This window comes from Lutra lutra, chromosome 10 (assembly GCF_902655055.1).
Source record: "Lutra lutra chromosome 10, mLutLut1.2, whole genome shotgun sequence".
Lineage (NCBI taxonomy): Eukaryota > Metazoa > Chordata > Mammalia > Carnivora > Mustelidae > Lutra > Lutra lutra.
The window spans coordinates 7,794,568-7,812,882 of NC_062287.1; the positions used below are offsets into that span (position 1 = coordinate 7,794,568).

The window sequence follows — 18,315 nt, forward strand, 5'->3', positions numbered from 1 at the left end:
GGAGTCAAGTCCACGTGTGTTCCTTCCAGAACCCAGGCTTATAGGTGTGAGGTCATACTTTGCTTTTGAGAAGGGCTGGCTCTCTACCATCCAGAGCATCCTGATGAACAAGTGAATGTCACCAGAGATCTGGTTGTTTCCATTTTCCCTCTGACCCTTCTAGAAGAGGAAGAACAAGCAAACTGATTTTTATCATGACTTTTCCTTGTCAATGGAAAGAATGAAAGGGTCTCCAAAGACCTATAGCAACAAAACAAAAAGTAGAGTTTAGGGAAAAAAATTGGTAAGACCATGAAGAAGCTATTGAGAATCATAGAAATAGTAAGAGTCCTACTTGCCCTTTTATTCTGAGTTTCTGGATGTTCTTTACTTCTCTTAGAAGGACTTTCCCTTAAGTTAATCCTCTTAGTCTTGTAGCATGAGAATGAGGCAGGATGGATAACCCTTTGACTTAATGGCACTGACTCAATGAAGTAGAGCAGGCATTTCAGGGAAAACAGTCTGGCTCCAGAACCCAGCCAGTCATCACCATTGTAAGTGGCTTCTCAACATCATGCTTTCTCTGCTCTACCACCAGTTTGACACCATGCCTCTCCTAGAGTATCTGGAGTGTACTATGACTTTCCCACACAACATCGTTTTACCATCTCTGAACTCCCTCAGGAACGGCTACAATGACATTGACGATGAGACACTTCATTCAACTAGGAAACTATGCTCAGAGAAAATATAAAACTCTCTCTATATGATCTTGCATAGTGAAATTCATGTCACTTCACTAAAAGTCATGGTGTGATGGGAATGAACTCCCATCTGATCTTTGAAAGAGCTGGTTCTTCTCTGTGACATCTATTCATCCATTTTTTTTTTTTTTTTTTTTTTTTTGTATAATGTGGGACCTTATCTTGGGAGCTGCGGTTCTCCTCAACCCCAAGGTTTCTTTTTACTTAAAGAGAGTTTCAATTACAAGAAAAGACCACACTCTGGTCTCCTAGAGCCTATGGACTATGTACCAAGGCCTAACCTCATGGTAGAAGGATCTGGAAATCTCTGGTGGGGTCTGGAACAAGAAAACAACAATAAGGTGCCTTGATAAAGCTCAATAATTACTCATTCATATTAAACCTCTGAGGAAAGGAAAGGATTTCAGGTAACCAAAAGGCTGGCCAAACTCTGCCCTTGACTTACGATAAAGGCATTCTGCTGGTGGCCCTTTTTCCTGTAGTGCTTTTGCCCCAACAAAGGGGAAAGTGAACTTCAAAGAGCTGTATGCAAGAATTTTATTAGGAGGAAATGCCATAGAATGTGCTTCTTCTCTTCCTACATTTGTAATCACTAATCATGCATGTTTTCATTAGAGGCCCTCTTCGCTTAACTTATCAGAGCTACAGGAGCATTAGAAAACAGAAATGAAAACTTAAAAGTCCTTCAAACAACATATATAATATTGAATTTAACCATAGTCTGATTCTAGAGCAAATGAAAAACTTTATTTTAATTCAAGATAAATATACTTTCTTATATGAGTAAACTAATTTACCTAGAAATTATTTTCTGCCTTCAAATATTGATTTAATTAAAATGATTTTTTTCTATTTATACAGCACATTTTACTCATTTCCCCCAGAATGCCTCACATGTAACAGGAAATTCTCAATAGAAAGGAAAAGTTAAAAATGAGTCCTAATGCCAGAGTGATGTGCTTTTTGAAGCTGCAAAACTGGATACATATTTGTATTTAATAAATTATATAAACTAACTCATTTAGTTTTCATAGCTACTCTATGGCATGAGGTTCTTGAACCCATTTTATGGATGGAGACACAGAGGTCAGGTGGGTTCCATAATTTCCCCAATGTCCCACATCCGGTAAGTGGTAGAGCAGGCATTTTGGGGAAGACAGTCTGGCTCTAGAACCCAGTCATCTCCATTGTAAGTGGCTTCTCAACATCATGCTTTCTCAGCTCTACCACCAGTTTGACACCGTGCCTCTCCTAGAGTATCTGGAGTGTACTGCCCACACTACTGAAATCCCCACTTTAAAGTAACTATTACCATAAATTAGCTGGTCTTTCTTTTGTTGAAACATTTTTTATCCTACAAAAGTAATACACTTTTATACAAATGTGTATGTTTATCAAATAATGGAGGTGTGTTAAACAGAAAAGATAAGGGCCACAGTCCGATTTTTAAAGGATTTTATAGGTGATGGATTCGATTGCTTCTTTTATCTACCTCTTGTTATTTATTCCCAGTGATTCTTGGATGGCCTTGCTGCCCTTCAGCCCTCCCCGCCCCCACCCCCCGGTCCTCCACCACTGACCCTCACTGGCTGGACAGCTCTCTGCAGCCACCGGAGATTCCCTGCTCTTGCACTGACTGGACGTGCTCTCTTTCTCACCCTTATCTTGGAAGGGTCCTGAAAACTGAAGACCACATGGGTGTTCTCTACACTGTGGATGTTTCCTTACCACATAGAAACAAAAGCCGAACGGAGCGGCACATACGATAAGACTGTATCCAAGGACCGAACCTATCTAAGCAGACAGAGTTTGCTTTTGATTGACATTTTGATGAATCTGTGGGAAAGTTTTGATATTTTAGCGCTCTTCAGGAGACATCTCATAGATAACCTAATCCAAAACCCATTATTTTACACACAAGAAAACACACACTCAAAGAAATGCCGAGGAGGGAACACATACTTTGGCATCAGACAGACAAAAATTTGAAACCGGGCTCTGCGTGCAAGCGGCTGGCTGTGCAGTCTTGTCAATTTCCCTGAAGTGTTCCGAGCCGTAATTTTCTGTGAAACGGTGAGGATTGCTGCGTTCAGGCCACTGCTGCAGGCCTCTATCATTCTATCTAATCTAAATCCCCATAATCCCTTGCGGAGTTTCGGAAGGGCCTCCTGGTTTTTACTCCTTATAATCTGGTCTCCACTCAGCAGCCAAAGCAGACTGCCTAAAATGTAAATCAGATCAGCCTTTCTTTTCACTAGTTCTAGGATGAAATCCCACAAAGCCTAGCATGAGCTGCCCCCTGCCTTTCTGGGCTTACTTCTCTTCATGGCTGCCCTCCAGCCAAACAGACTTCTCTTCTCTTCCTGGAACATGCAAAGCTCTTTCTGGCTTGAGAGCCTCTGCCTTAGCTGTTTCCACATCTGGGGCACCGCTGGCACGGTGGTTCTTCCCCCGATAACTCCATTAGCCCACCGACTGTGCTCACTCTATACAAAAAGGCCCACATGTTGGCCTTTTGATATCATATAACCACTTTCACATTCCCCCCCATAGCATTCTCATTATCTGTAATTACCTGGCATTTATTTATTTATATTTGTGATTTGATTTAATTTTATTGCTTATTACACTTGGTCAAAGTTGCATTTATTTTCAGTGTTTTGTTGAAAACTACAAGTGTTGATACGTTTGTAAATATGAAAACAGTACAGAAGTACAAGAAATGAAACATGTGAGTCCTCTTTACTGCCCAGCAGTAGCCAAGGTTAACAGTTTTGTGTCTATTTGTCAAGACTAACTACGCACATAAACACATTCACACACACACACACACACACGTATACACACAGGTTTTTATTTAACCAAAAGGCAATTTTACTGTACATACTGTTTCCACTTTGTTCTTTCTTTCTTTCTTTTTTTTTTTTTACTGCTTAGCTTATCTGTACATGTAGACCTATGTAATTTTTTAACATCTTAATCATATTGTTTCCCTAGATCGTGATTTATTTAAACCATTCCCTTACTGATAGATACTGGGCTGTTTGTTCCTTTTGTGCCTTTACCAACAATGCCACAGGGAACATCCATGTACACATATATCTGTGTCTGGGCCACAAAACAGTCTAGAGGAGAGAGAATAACAGGATTTTTGGGTAGAGAAGAGCAGGAATTTTAAATTTGAAGAGATACTGTCAAATTGCCTTTTTGTGTAATTACCTCGCTTTTAAAGGAAAATGGATTAAGCTTAAATTATCTGTATCTCTTCCCAAAACACAAGATCTTTGTGAACAAAACCCTTATTTTACCAGAGCAGCTTCTGACACACAGGAACACTTCTCAAATGATAGATTTAAAAAAAAAAAGATTTTATTTATTTATTTGACAGAGGGAGACACAGCAAGAGAGGGAACACAAGCAGGGGGAGCAGGAGAGGGAGAAGCAGACTTCCCATGGAGCAGGGATCCTGATATGGGGCTTGATCCCAGGACCCTGGGATCATGACCTAAGCCAAAGGCAGCTGCTTAATTGCTGAGCCACCCAGGTGTCCCAATAGATAATTTTATTAGTAATAATACTTAGCACACCTACCCATTTGATGCGAAACCACAGAGAGTAGCAACTTGTTGCCATGAGATTTCATTGGGGCTAGCAGAGTCAGATTCTAGGCTTTTTTTTTTTTTTTTTTCCTCTAATGTCCCTAGTGTTGGGTGAACCAATGCAGGGTGAAGAGGTGGAAATTCTGGACCAGAAGATAGATGAAAGTAGCCTGAAGAAGTATGATGGGCAGAGCCAGGGCCCAGAGGATCAACGGCAGTAATGTGAATACTGCCAGGGTCTGGAGTCAGAATTGTGCTCAAACACTGCCTCATCCCCAACGCTGCCCCAGGGAGTTAGATATACAGAGGACACCATAGGACGGGGAATGCTGGGTATTACCATCTGGGGCTCTCAGGTACCAGGTATTTTGACTTTGGTTGGAAGAAGGTACAAACATCTGCTTCAGGCCCCGTTAGACCCTGAGGCTCCATCACCAAATCAGCCATGAAATTTGTCAAAAAAATAGGAATTAAAAGGAGTTGTCCCAAAATAGCACAGTCACAGAATACAAGAGCTTTTGAATTACCCTCTAGCACTTTGGTGACCCAATTGCAGGTCCTTGATCAAGCCTGAACTCTTCCTGCTCAAGGCAGGTGTGAGAAAGCAGTTAGTAAAGGCGGGGAAGAACTTCTCAACACAGGGCAAAGGCTGGCAACACCAGGATCCCAAGGTGGGCAGCAAGGAGGTGACTTATTGGCAGGAGGGTGGCCTCTTCCACACCTTTAGGTTGGATACATTCCCCCCAAGCCCAGTTCTATGGAGCTACAATTGACATTTAATACCATCTAAGTTTAAGGTGTAGAGCATGATGATTTGGTATATGTATATATTGCAAAATGATCGCTACAATACAACTAGTTGACATCCATCACCACACATAGTTACAAGTTTTGTGTGTGGGTATGTATGATGAGAACACTGAAGATTTACTCTCTAAGCAGCTTTCAAATATGCACTACAGTGTGGTGACTCTAGTCATCATGTCATATGTTACATCCCAGAACTTCTTTATCTTATAACTGGAAGTTTGTATCCTTTGACTACCTTCACCCATTTTGCCTACCACCATCCTCCACCTCCAGCAATTGCTGATCTGTTCTCTGTATTTATGACTTCATTCTGTTTTGTTTAGATTTCACATATAAATGAGATTACATGGTATTTTTCTTCCTCTGTCTGACTTACTTCAATTAGCATAATGCTTTCAAGGTCCATCCAGGTTGTTGCAAATGGCAGGATTTCCTTCCTTTTTTTATGACTGTGTGTGTGTGTGTGTGTGTGTGTGTGTGTGTGTGTGTATACAGGCATAAATATTTATGTTCATATCAATCAATCATGTCTTCTTTATCCATTCATCTGTTGATGGATGCTTAGGTGGTTTCATACTTTGACTATTGTAAATAATGCTGCCATTATCACGGAGTTGCAGACATCTCTTTGGGATAGTGATTGTTTCATTCAAATATATACCCATAAGTGGGATTTCTGGATCCTATGGTATTTTTATTCTTCATTTTTTTTAGCAACCTCTGTACTGTTTCCCATAGTGTCTGTACCAATTTACATTCTCACCAATAGTGCACATCCTCACCAACATTTGTTGGCTCTTAATTTTTGATGACAAATTCATCTCACTACTCTTAATAATTAAACTCATTTCTTGGCTCCAAAGCTCAAGGGTTAGAGCACTGGTCTTGTAAACTCATTTATTGTGCTCTTTCTCATCACTATCACTAAAGAGGATCTAGACTTAACATCAGACATTATTATTTCTGATCAGGAGCTCAGAGGGCAAAGGCTTCTCTCCTTCTTCCTACCTCACCTTGGATTATCCTAACTATTCCCACCTTATTTAATCAAATGAATTTTAAGCAGAGAATGAAAGAAGGGACATTCTGTGATGGAACATGAATTACCATATTCTACTTTCAACAATGGATGAGGTCAGTACTGCAAAAAGGTATCTTCCAAGGATGACCTGGGCTTGGACCTTCCTACATCCATTAAGATCATGATTTAGGAGGGCACTAGGAATTGGCACATAAAGTCACCTATGGATGATAATGGAAAAAGATAAATGCAAATAAACACACATGAGTTCAGTGGCAACACTGGGGATGGAGCATCTGGGCAGTATCTGGGACTAGAGAGGGGAGATGCTTAGGGAAAAATTCATCTATGGCTTCCTTTTTCCTTAAGTGGAATCCAAAGGAGAATAGACCAAGTGCAGAAAGGGAAGCGTGGAGGCATGTCAGCCTTGCCAAATGGGAGAGGACTGTCGGACAAGTGATTTCTGCTGTAATCCTAGCTCTGCCATCTTTCATCTCGGTCCCCATTTTGTGAAGAGATGTCAGTAAACTTTATGATATCCCTCACTTTGAATTGTTCTCGAATCTCTCTTCTCTCCATTGAAACATAACTGCCTCAGAGACCTCATTGTTGCTAGAAGGTAATGAATGCTACTGACTTATCAAAAAATCTACCAAAATAATTCAGACTATTACCCCTCTCCCTCATACATTCAAAGAATGCTCAAGCCTTTGGAAGGCTCACAGGTGAGACACCAAGGTCAGGGATTCCATTGATCATGACATGCCAGTGAGAAGATAGATCTTAATAGTCAGGCTTATTTGTGTTTCTCTATTAACAAAGTAAGCTCTCAGTAAGAGTTACAATGGCAGCTAATACTTTGAACACCAAGTACTAGGCATGCTAGTAGTCAGATAGTCACAACAACTTTTTTGAGGTAGGTCTTCTTATTCACATTTTCCTATAACAAAAGCAGAGGCTCAGAGATATTAACCAAACTTACACAGTTAATAAGTGGTCATGCCAGGGCTTCATTCCAGGTCATTTGGCTGTCTATTGTGGAGGACACCAAAAATACTTCTGCCCAGGCTGGACCAGAAATGCTTAAGGGCTTGCTGCTCTTGATTCAAGTAAATGTTTCTGGTTAAGAGCAAGTCTAATTTTAGCAACATCTTTAATTTCTGGATAACTGACAGAGGAAAATGGGGGTGCTTTATTGCAAAGTTAACTTAGTTTTCTACATCTAAAATCCAAAGGGCTTGATGTATCCAAGACCACATAAGGATATCTTGGATGTACTCTTGAGTGTTTCTATCTAATTTAATGTCAGTTTCAGAAGAAATAATTCCCAAATAGCTTCAAAATAAATGTTCTCTTGCCTTTCTAGTGAGAACATTTCATTTGGAGTTAGTTCACCTTAGAATCACATTATTCCTCAAGTACTTAAATGTGACTTTCCAATACCATCTCTTCAGTCCTGTTTCATTTCTTTTTATCTAGATAAAGTTGGCCATAGCTCCCTGATACTTTCATCTCCAAGGTGAAAAATAAGACAAGTAAAAAAAAAAAAATCACTCTGTAGTTTACCAGCTTTTCTCCAGGCTTGTTGCTCAGCAAAATTCACATTCTACAAATCTCATTTCCTCACTAGTTTTTTTTCTTTTTTTTTAATGTTTGGTTTTTATTCTGGGGGGAGAGGGAGAGGCATTTTTTACAGTTGTGAAATACAGGGACCTCTCTGTACTAATTTTGCAACTTCCTCTGAATCTATAATCATTTCAAAATGATTTTTGAAGGAACTTGTGAAATGCACACATAATAAGGGAATATGTATGGCTTAAAGTAAACACCCATGTGCCTGCCACCCCTATTAAAAAATACAATATCCCCATTGCACTGGAAGCCCACCTTCCACGGTACCAGGTTCTCTTTTCCAGTTGTATTCCCTTGTTTCTTCTCCAGAAGAAAAGTCTCCTGACTTTTATGTTTATCATACTTTTTTTTCTTTATTGACCTACTAAAAATGTTCATATCTCTAGATAATTGTGCATGTTTATTAGCTTATATCAATGGAATTGTTCTGCATTGCAGGAACTTCTCTAAGGTTTTTTTGTTCCTGAGATTTATCCATTTTATTGATGTGATTGGGGAGGTTATCAAGGGGACATGTTTCACCATTCCCGCAGCAAGAGCTGTTTTCAAGGACCTGTTCTTGAGAGAATAAGGTACCCATCTGTACAGTACATGAGACCGAATCCCATTAAGACCTGTACATAAACTACATAAGTTCCCTTGCTTGTTAAACTTTCTGCCCACTGACCTGGAGTGTTTGACTTCTTTCTTTCGTCACTCCTTGCCCTTCATGAGCAGGGGCCAGTTTGTGAACTAACAGTCATTTCTTTCTATTCAGAGCTGTATACTATTCCAATTGTATGATTGTTCCATGGTTCAGCCGATCTATTTAAGATTGATGTCTAGGTTGTTCCCATTGTTTACAATGCACTTTAAATATTCTTGTAAATATTTTTAAAATATTCTTTAAATATTTTTGAATGCACACAGACAGAATTTTCTCTAGTGCATTTAAATAGAGTAGAATTAGTGGATCATAACATAAGCACATATTCTACTTTGCCAGGTGATACCAAATGGAAATTCAAAAAAGAGTCATACCCATCTTCTCCCCCCAGTACTGGATGAGAGTTTCCCTTGTCCTACAACCTCACCAACACTTGATATTGTCACAATGATTTTTTTTCATATTTATTTTTTTTTCTTTTATTTATTTTCAGCATAACAGTATTCATTGTTTTTGTACCACACCCAGTGCTCCATGCAGTCCGTGCCCTCTCTAATACCCACCACCTGGTTCCCCCAACCTCCCACCCCCCCACCTCTTCAAACCCTTCAGATTGTTTTTCAGAGTCCATAGTCTCTCATTGTTCACCTCCCCTTCTAATTTCCCCCAAATGCCTTCTCCTAACTCCACATGTCCTCCATGCTATTTGTTATGCTCCACTTATTTGTCACAATAATTTTTACTCTGTCTGAGGCATGTGTAATAATGTCTTATTTTTCCTCTAATATATATTCATCTGGTTACTGACAAGTTGAGCATCTTTTCAAGAATTTATTGGCTATTTGAGTTTCTCTATTATTGAGGGCTCATTCAAGTCTTTTGTCTATTTTTTCTACTGGGGTTTTGCCCCTTACTGATTTGAAAGGTTTCTTTTTGTGTGGCTTGATATTAGTAAATCATTGATTATACATGTTGCAAAAATTTTCTCTGTTTATGGTGTAACTTTCATCCTCTTTATGGTATCTTTTCAAAAATAGATGCTATTAATTTTAATGTTAAATTTTCTTTTCTTGGGGCACCTGGGTGGCTCAGTGGGTTAAAGCCTCTGCCTTCGGCTCAGGTCATGATCTCAGGGTCCTGGGATCGAGCCCCACATCGGGCTCTCTGCTCCGCGGGGAGCCTGCTTCCTCCTCTCTCTCTGCCTGCCTCTCTACCTCCTTGTGATTTCTGTCTGTCAAATAAATAAATAAATCTTAAAAAAAAATTTAAAATAAAAAATTTAAATTTTCTTTTCTTACCCTATTTGTGCTTTTATATCTCAAGAAATCCTCATAACTTGAGGTTGTGAAAATATTTTCCTATATTACCTTCTGAAAAATCTATAGTTTTTTTTTTCCCCATGGGTATATTTTCAATCCACATAGAATTGACTTTTGTGGATGATAGAAAGTAGAGGTCAAGTTTCATTTTTTATTCTGTGCATAAACAGTTGCCCAGTAACTCTCTTGGAAAAGTTGAAAAGTCTGTCCTGTCCTCATTGCTTTTACTTCTGTCATTGGTTAAGTATACATTGATGTGTGGGTCTGACTGTGGGCTCTTGACTGTGTCCCATCATTTTTTTTCCTGTGTTAAGTCAACAGTGTCTTAATTACTGTAACTTTATAATACATCTTAAATGACAGTTTCTTCACCTTTGATCATCTTTGAGTGATTTGCTTTTCTTGGCCCTTTGAATTGTTAGAATCAGATTATCAAGTTCTATTTAAACTATTTAGAAGAACTGATGTGCTTTTGATTATTGAGTTTTGTAATCCAGTCCTTGAATTTTGTCATCTCTTTATTTATTTGAGGATTATTTAGTGTCTGTAATGGACAGGATAGGCCAGGTTATATTGTGGTTACTGCCAACCTTGAAAGCTCAGTGACTTAACCCAAAGTCTATTTCTTGCCTATGCTACATGTCCATTGTAGGTCAGCTGGGGATCCACTCTGTGTCATCCTTACCCAAGAATCTGGGCTGATGAAGCATCAACACCTGGTTGTAGGGGCAGTGGGGAAGAAGGATCGCTGAATAGCATGCTGGTTCTTAAAGGTTCCACTCATCCTTCTTTTTCAAACCAACTCATGTTGGTCACATCAGGAGCAGGAAAGTATATAGGATGGAAGAAAACCAAACGTAATTGTGAACACCAAAACACCTTTCAGTCAAGAAACTTCTATAATTTTCTTTATAACTATCTTGTTATATTTATTCCTAGATGTTTCATATGTTTGACCACATTGTAAATGGTTACAACATTTACTTTTCTATTTGCTCCTGGAATAGGAAGTGCAGTTCATTTTAGTATGCTGATTTTTATTCAGCAACTTTGCTAAACTGTCTTATTAATTTTAATAATTCATCTGTAGTTTATTTAGGATTTTCCATGTATTGGATCAAATAATTTGTGAGTAATAACGTTTTCTTTATTTCTATACCTGTTATTTTCTTTTCTTGTCTAACCATTCTAGCTAGACTCTCTAATACCATGTTGAATAAAAATAATGATAGCAGGCATCATTGTCTTCTTCCAGATCTCAAAGATAAAGCTTTTTATTTTTCATCATTTAATATGATGCTTCTTGAAGTTTTGTTTGTTTTTGGTAGAAACTCTTTTAATGGATTTCCTACTATACCTAGTTTTTTTCTGTTGTTGTTTTGTACATCCCCATGACTTATTTATTTTATAATTGGACATTTGAACCTTTTGATCCCTTTCATCCATTTCTCCTGCACCCCCCGCCCCAGCTTCTGCGTCTGACAACCACCAATCTGTTCTCTGTATCCATTGGCATAGACCAATTTATGGATGGAGGGACTAATGATAAATGACTTGTCCAAGGCCTTACAACTGCTAAGTGCCAAAGCCAGGAATCAACCCAAGCCTGTTTGGCTCCCCCAAACCTTGAACTTAACATCTGCATTATACTGTCTGTCACATCTCAGCTCACACACAATGAACAGTAGAGGGTCTCATTCAATGGATGGCTCAATTCCAACTCCAAATCTTCTGATTTGGACAGAAGCTCCCAGGTAATCGGTTTTTGTTTCTTTTGAGCCTTAACTCTAGACTCAGTTTGACCAGAACTTAAAAATGGAATAGCCAGGAGTAGACAGAACTGGTTAGTTCAAGAGCCAGACCTCTCTAGAGCCATGCACTTCTATCTGGCAGATGCTAAGAAGCGACAGCAATGAGTAGACAGTCTGAACCTCTCAGTTTTATGTTTGGATTTAATTCCCTTACTAAGCTTCTTTTATGCAGCAGGTAATTTCATGCTCAATGCCTTTTCTTCTCTTACCTCTAACAGACGTTCCACCATAGATACTTGCCTGTGATGAGGGTGTGTGGAGGTGGACCATATGGCGGTTGGTAGGTGTCCTAGATTTCAGTCATTTTGAAAATTAGTCATTAGCCATTAACTTTGCCTGGGTGTGAAGAGATCTTTTAACAGGAAAGAAGTAGTTGGGATTGATAAACCTGCGTGCCCTTTTTCCTTAGAACGTTTGTAGTTCTAAGTACTGGAGTTCTAAATAGTACTGGAGTTCTCTGCTTTTCCCGTATTTGCAATGTGGGTTTTATCTAATGATTCTGGACATCAGAGAGGACACTATGATTCTGAATGTTGTCCCTTCATATTAAGAAGTTGGAGTGCCTTGATTCTAGTGGGAGATTATTTATTATCTCCACCCTCAAAAGAGGCCGTGAAGATAGCCCTCTCCTCCTCCTGCCCCAAGAGGAGCTATTCGAATCTGTGGTGAGAGTTACATATAGAAACTCAATCATTTTATCTCCCCTCTCATCCCTCAGCTGCTTTCCATGAGAAGTGGGTCATTGTAGAGACTGTGAGATAGGGCAGTGGTGGGGCTAATCCAGGAGGGGCTGCTGAAAAGAAATAAGAGCATAAGTCTTAAACACCTGGGCTTGAGACAGCACATTGTATGTTCTTCGAATTATTGGTGGGAATCATGAAACGAGTAAAATTTCTGAAGATTCTTTTTACCAGGTTGGTTTTTTATTCAATAGATTATTGCATAATCCCAAATCAAAGCTGTCATGGCGTGTGTGTGTGTGTGTGTGTGTGTGTGTGTGTGTGTATGGAGGAGAGACAGAGAACACACGTTCCTATGATAATACATGAATGGATTTGAAGAGAATTTCAACCAATCAGGAATATCTTAATCTACTTTTGTAATAGATCATTTTTTATACCAATGTTAGAGATAACAAAGGAACAAAGACCAAGATTTCTCTAATGAGATGTATCTCTCCAAATCTTGCTTCTCAGAAGAGTCTTCGGTGAACTTGCATTAGTAAGAGTAGGTGTCATCCATGGGTGGCAGCATGGATCTGGGTGTATCCAGACCCACAGAGTTCTGAAAGGGTGTCAGGATCTTCTTCTTGTAATTTCAGTGGAAATCATTCCTGAAGGTGTCCTACTCTAAAGGCAGGACAAATAGGCGTATCAATAGAAATGATTATGGGGCTCATCCTCATTTCTCCATGCTGGGCCAATGTCCTAACACATGGCTTATAATCAGCGTTAAAGGTAATGTACATCTGAGCTGCCTTTGCCCTCAACATGTCCTTTTGAAAGTTATCCTCTTACCTGTTCAAAGTAGTTGAATTCTACATCCTTTTGATTAGTGAGTGAGAATTTACATGAGATGAAGCTGGAAGAAGAAATTGGGTCTGAATCCTGAAAGGTCTATAGCATCTACTTGAGAGTCATTATAGATTCTGGAGAAAAGGGGCAGTTGGTCATAGTGCACCTTAGGAAGCTTAATGAGGCATAGACATGAGGGGAAATGGAGGAGGTGGAGAGCCTAGCTAGGGTGCTATTAGAATAACTTTGGGAGAGGATTAAAAGGGTTTCAGTTGGACCAATGGGAATAAGAGAGTAAACATGAAAAATATTAAGAAATAGAAGAGGCAGAAGTTGGAGAGGTGGGGAGTGTAGTGGAGCCAGTATTTAATTTCTATTTTATTTCTTCCTAGTGAATTCCTGGTTTGGAATATACCTCTCCTTCACATAGTCCTGGACTTCAGGGAAAGGAAGCTGACTCCATCCATCCCATGCACCAGTGAGTATATCCTGATTTACCTATAATTATTTCCCAGGGGTTGGTTTAGAGGTGGGCACACGTCCAGGTCTAACCAGAGTGGTGTGAGGTAAGCTGTCCTCAGGCTGTGGAAATGTTGTATTTGCTTGTAAGAAAAAAACACCATTAGACCTGTCCCACTTTCTTTCCCTGGACGTTGTTGTGTTTGGATGTGGTGTCTGAATCTGTGAGTTGCCATCTTGTTATCAGGCAAAGCGCAGAGGAGAGCAGAGCCACGGGAAGTTGGAGAAGTGAAGGTGGAGCCTTGAAGATGAATCTTTGAATTTCTTGTTATGTGTGATGATACATTTCCCTATTGTTTGAGTTCCCTGGAGTTAGGACTTTCTGTGGCTTGCAGCTGAGGTCAGCCTGATGAAGTAAAAGAGATGAGAAGTTTAAAGTGAGGATAAGGTTTCACCCCTGGAGACTAGGAGAATGGTGATCCCTTCATCTTGCGGTCATAGTTCTTGGACTAGATTCTGTCAGATCTGGGCACAAACTGCTGTTCTTCCGCTTTTATCTGCAACTTTGGTGAAATTGCCTAACTCCTGTTAGCATGTTTTCTCTTTTGAAAGTATAATAATTATGCATGTCCTCACAGGGTTATTGTGAAGACTTAGTGATATAATGCACATGAATGCCTGTCACCAGTAGGCACTCAGTAAATTCTGGCTTCCTATTTCCCCAATTCCACATCTGCCATGTGGTTCTAGAAGATTAGTTTCTTCCTCAACCAAACCTACCAGTCTGTCGTTATGGACCCCAGCCCCAGTTACACAATGCTCACAAAAGATAAGTGATCAGTGAGGACCAAACTGAAATGAACCAGAGGTTAGGGAGCAGAGAAGGATGAAGTTCATGGTTTTAGCAGGGAGAAGATTGGTGGGCTAGGCTAGGGAGTAGTGCTGAGCACAGTTTTGCAAATGATTAGTTTAAAAGGATGGTAAATATCAAATGATGGGTAATAACCAGGCAGTTTCAAAAGGCCAAAGTAGAGTCAACCACCTGTTGTTGTTTTTTTTTTTTCTGTTATGACAGCCCCATATTTGAGTGGTTTTAATATTAATTTCAGTTTTAAGTGGCATTGGGAAGCATACAGGAGGGAGCCAAGGGAGTGCTAAACCTTGGCATTTTTTAGTTGGTACAATAAGGGATTAAGAGACTTGGGATTTGAGCTCTAACAACCTCTAAATCTGCCACTTAATGAAAAGCAAACTCATTTAATTATTTAGCATCACGCAAGAAAAGAAAGTTAACATCCTTGTTCAGCTGGATGGTCAGCTTTGGCATCGCACAGAACCAACCTCACTCCGCTTGTGCTGCAGAAATGCAGTTCGCAGCCCTAAATGACACGTGACAGGTCGACACCTGGGGAGCAGGAGAGAGGCTCTCCGTGGGGCAGGAAGCAGAGACCTGGGGAGGCCTTGAATTTGTGTTTGTGGTTAAAGCCCTCGTGTTCAGACTTTTCATGGCCTATCTCAATGCCCAGAGGGGCCACAGTACATATATTGTACACCCACTGTAACTGCAATACATATGAACCGACTGCATTTGCTCATGGCTTGGGTGTAGAATGTCTGGATGCAGGAGGACAGATTGAATACTAAAACAAATTAAATGACAATTTCGAATGCTATAATCATATTTCCTGGTTACAAGGGCTTGGTTGGTTTTTCTGCCAACTGAATAATTCTCATTAGAAAAACACAGATGTATGTTGGCAGGTCCTATGCTATCCCAAACATACTGTGAGAAACTCAAATATAGTTACTTAAATTACTGGATGAAAGCACGAGTCCTCACCCAGCTCAGCTGTTGTAAATGCTTACAAGACCAGAGTGCTTGGCTTGGGTCTTGGTTCACAATTAGAGATGGAGGTGAGAGGAGAGTTAGAGGAGTTAAAGATCTGGGAAGCCGGGTATATGTGTCAGTGCTTCTGCCCGTCTCTTTTCTCCTCATTTCTGTAGTAATAAAAAGAGATGTTGGGTAATTTCCACCCTGGGATGGGGCCTGGTGTCTTCACAAAACCATGGCAAGCCCCCAAAGCAATCCTTTCTTTGCAGAGACCAAGAAACCTCCCACTTCCGACTGGAACTGTAACTACAATTTATCAAGTGTTTGCTAAGTACTAGCCACTGCGCTTTATCACATCTAATCCTGAAAAAACACTGGGAGGGGGAACTGGCTGTCACCAATATCACAGACGAGGAAGCAAAGTTGAAGAGATGGGAAGTCACTGGTCCAGCTGGATATGGCCCGTTAAATGGCAGAACAGAGACTTGAACCTTCACTCAGGGTTTCCTTAGGTTCCAAAGCCAACACTCTTAACCCTAGACTAAATTGTCCCAAGGCTACTGCCTGTGAGAGTGTAGTGTTGTAAAACCAAGGATGGCCAGGATCTCTGAGGCTCTTGGGAATTCTGCAGGGCTCATAGATGGATAACTGGGACGGAGCCACATGGCTTCCCAAGTAAGAGAGCTATAGTTCCAGGGTTAGCTACATAAAAAGATTGTCTTTCATCCCTTACACAGGAATAATGGAATAATATGGACTGTGAAAACTCCTCACCTGCTTGTCAAAAAATCCCTACAGAGTTAGGAAACCTTAGGTGGTTTGGACTTGAACGAGGCACAGGAAACAATCCTAAGCCTTTGTCCAGTGCAGGGCTAGCTCTTGGCACAGCCCTGCTCCTGCTCAGGACCCAATGTATTTTCCTTCCCAACCCTTGTTTTTCCTCTGGTCGGGCACCGTGTTGGGTTCTGTTCCTACCTAACCACAATAGAGAATATTTGGGTTCTTCCCTTCTGACAACTAATGGTTTCCTTTTGTTCATTCTCAAAAAGAAAGGAAAGAAAGAAAGAAAGAAGAAAAAACATATATATACATATAAAGAAATCTTGCACAGATCCTTTAGCCATCCTAGATTGGGTACTTCTGCCTTACACACCCTTCAGAAAAGGAGGTTCTGTCATTTTCCTCGTCTTCCATGCTGTGGTCAACATTCTTTCTGAATCCCAGCCTCAGTTTGTCTTCCTGTGGTTTGAGCTCTTTCCTTCTTGTCCCTCTTGCATTATTATTTGGAAACTCGGGTGGCTGGAAGAGATGGAGTTGCTTTGTGAGTGTACTGAATCCTGACCCGAGCTCAGCTTTGTAGAAGTTGACAGCCGCTCTGCTTATTAAAGAGAATATATTCCTTGTGTGTCTATTTTTATATCCTCAGAGCACTAGGAAGCCTTCGCTGGAAGGGAGGCAATCTCTCTCCAGAGACTGAACGACTTGGAAAATAATGGGCTTTCAAGCATTTCAGGTGCCTAGAAATTGCTCTCTTTTAGAAACGACCTTTATGCTTTTGAAACAGCTAATTGAATAGCGTTTACATTCATAACACTACAAGAAATCATCCAACCCCTTGTGCCGTTGTGACAGCTGGAAAGTATTTTTCAGTCATCTTCATGCATCAGACCTCATGGAACCTTCGTTGCCCCCTTCCCCTCTCCCTACAAGCCTATAAAATACATTTTCTTCTGCTGACACTGCAGCATGAACTCTCCATAGCAACTTATTCCCACACCACCTGTTAATAATGCCACGAGTAATGTATTTAACTCCCTGCGTACTGTGCCAAAATGTTTACACAATCCGGCTTATTTCAGACTTTAAAGAGCAGACATAAATCCTAAACTGGCCGTGTCCCTTCCAAATACTCAGGGAGTTGGTTGCAACATTTTTGTGGGTAGAATTGGGCAGATTTTTCCCAACTATTTTTTAATAAAAAGTAAGGTCCTCCTTTGGGGCTACTTTGCTGTTATGGGGTTACTCAGAAATGAACTGTTCTGCAGAATACTGTCAAATGTAAGAGTGTATCTTTTCAGTTAAATATCCGCCTTATTGGCACGGTCCTTAAAATAAGAACTTAACCTTCTAAATAAAAAAATTTGTTAATATAAATATCTAGTGATGATTTTTATAATGCATCACTCGAATTAATGATAATGCAGATTAACATTTATTTTGTGTTTTACTGTTATAATTTTAATTTCTATTTATTACTACTCTTATGAAGATTCTGTACTATACTGATCAAAATCTACATTTTACACTGACAGACCTGAGACTCATACTAGGAAGCGGTTTGCCTATGATCATAGGGCAAGTAGGAGATGGAGCTAGGATTTACCCTCTGATCTGTTTGCTCTAAAACCTAGACTTTGTACTACGTGAAAACTTTCTAAAATGGGTTTCTAGAAGCATCTCACGAAGAGATATTAAGAGACATGTCTCTAAAAGACTGTCCTGTGGTTAAGGTACCTTTGAAAAGTTGATGCTATAATCTTCTTTTTGGAAATGCACAATGTATAAGCACACTTAAGGCTCTGATAGGTTCTGCAATAAAGAAACCTGCTTCGTTCTGCGCAACCTAGAAGTTTCCAAACTCACCAGAGCATGATGCACTTTTCCCGGGCACATCTCTTCCCGCTCAGAGGAACATGGTCTATGGAAGGAACACAGTGTTAGAAACACTGCTCTCTGTCAGCCTGCTTCCTAGTCAATTGAATGCCCCAGGGACCAGCCCCCCTATCCTCTTCATTTAGTTTCCAAATGCCTCTGAAGTGCCTCTTCAAAAGGACATGTATAAAACTGTACTACATATCGCTCCTCAGCCATTCTTTACTTTCATTCAGGGCCTCTCCCTCTGGGTGATACTTTAATTCAACTTCCTAAAA

General features: G+C 40.1%; 1 long non-coding RNA gene across 2 annotated transcripts in view; it reads left to right on the forward strand.

Annotated features, from left to right (window-relative positions):
* The window catches only part of LOC125078207 (uncharacterized), a 170,074-nt gene that overhangs the window by 115,425 nt on the left and 36,334 nt on the right, over nt 1–18,315 (forward strand). For both annotated transcript variants that reach the window (XR_007120825.1, XR_007120824.1), the window contains exon 2: nt 13,488–13,573. This is a non-coding gene — a long non-coding RNA (uncharacterized LOC125078207). The remainder of the gene's footprint in view (nt 1–13,487; nt 13,574–18,315) is intronic.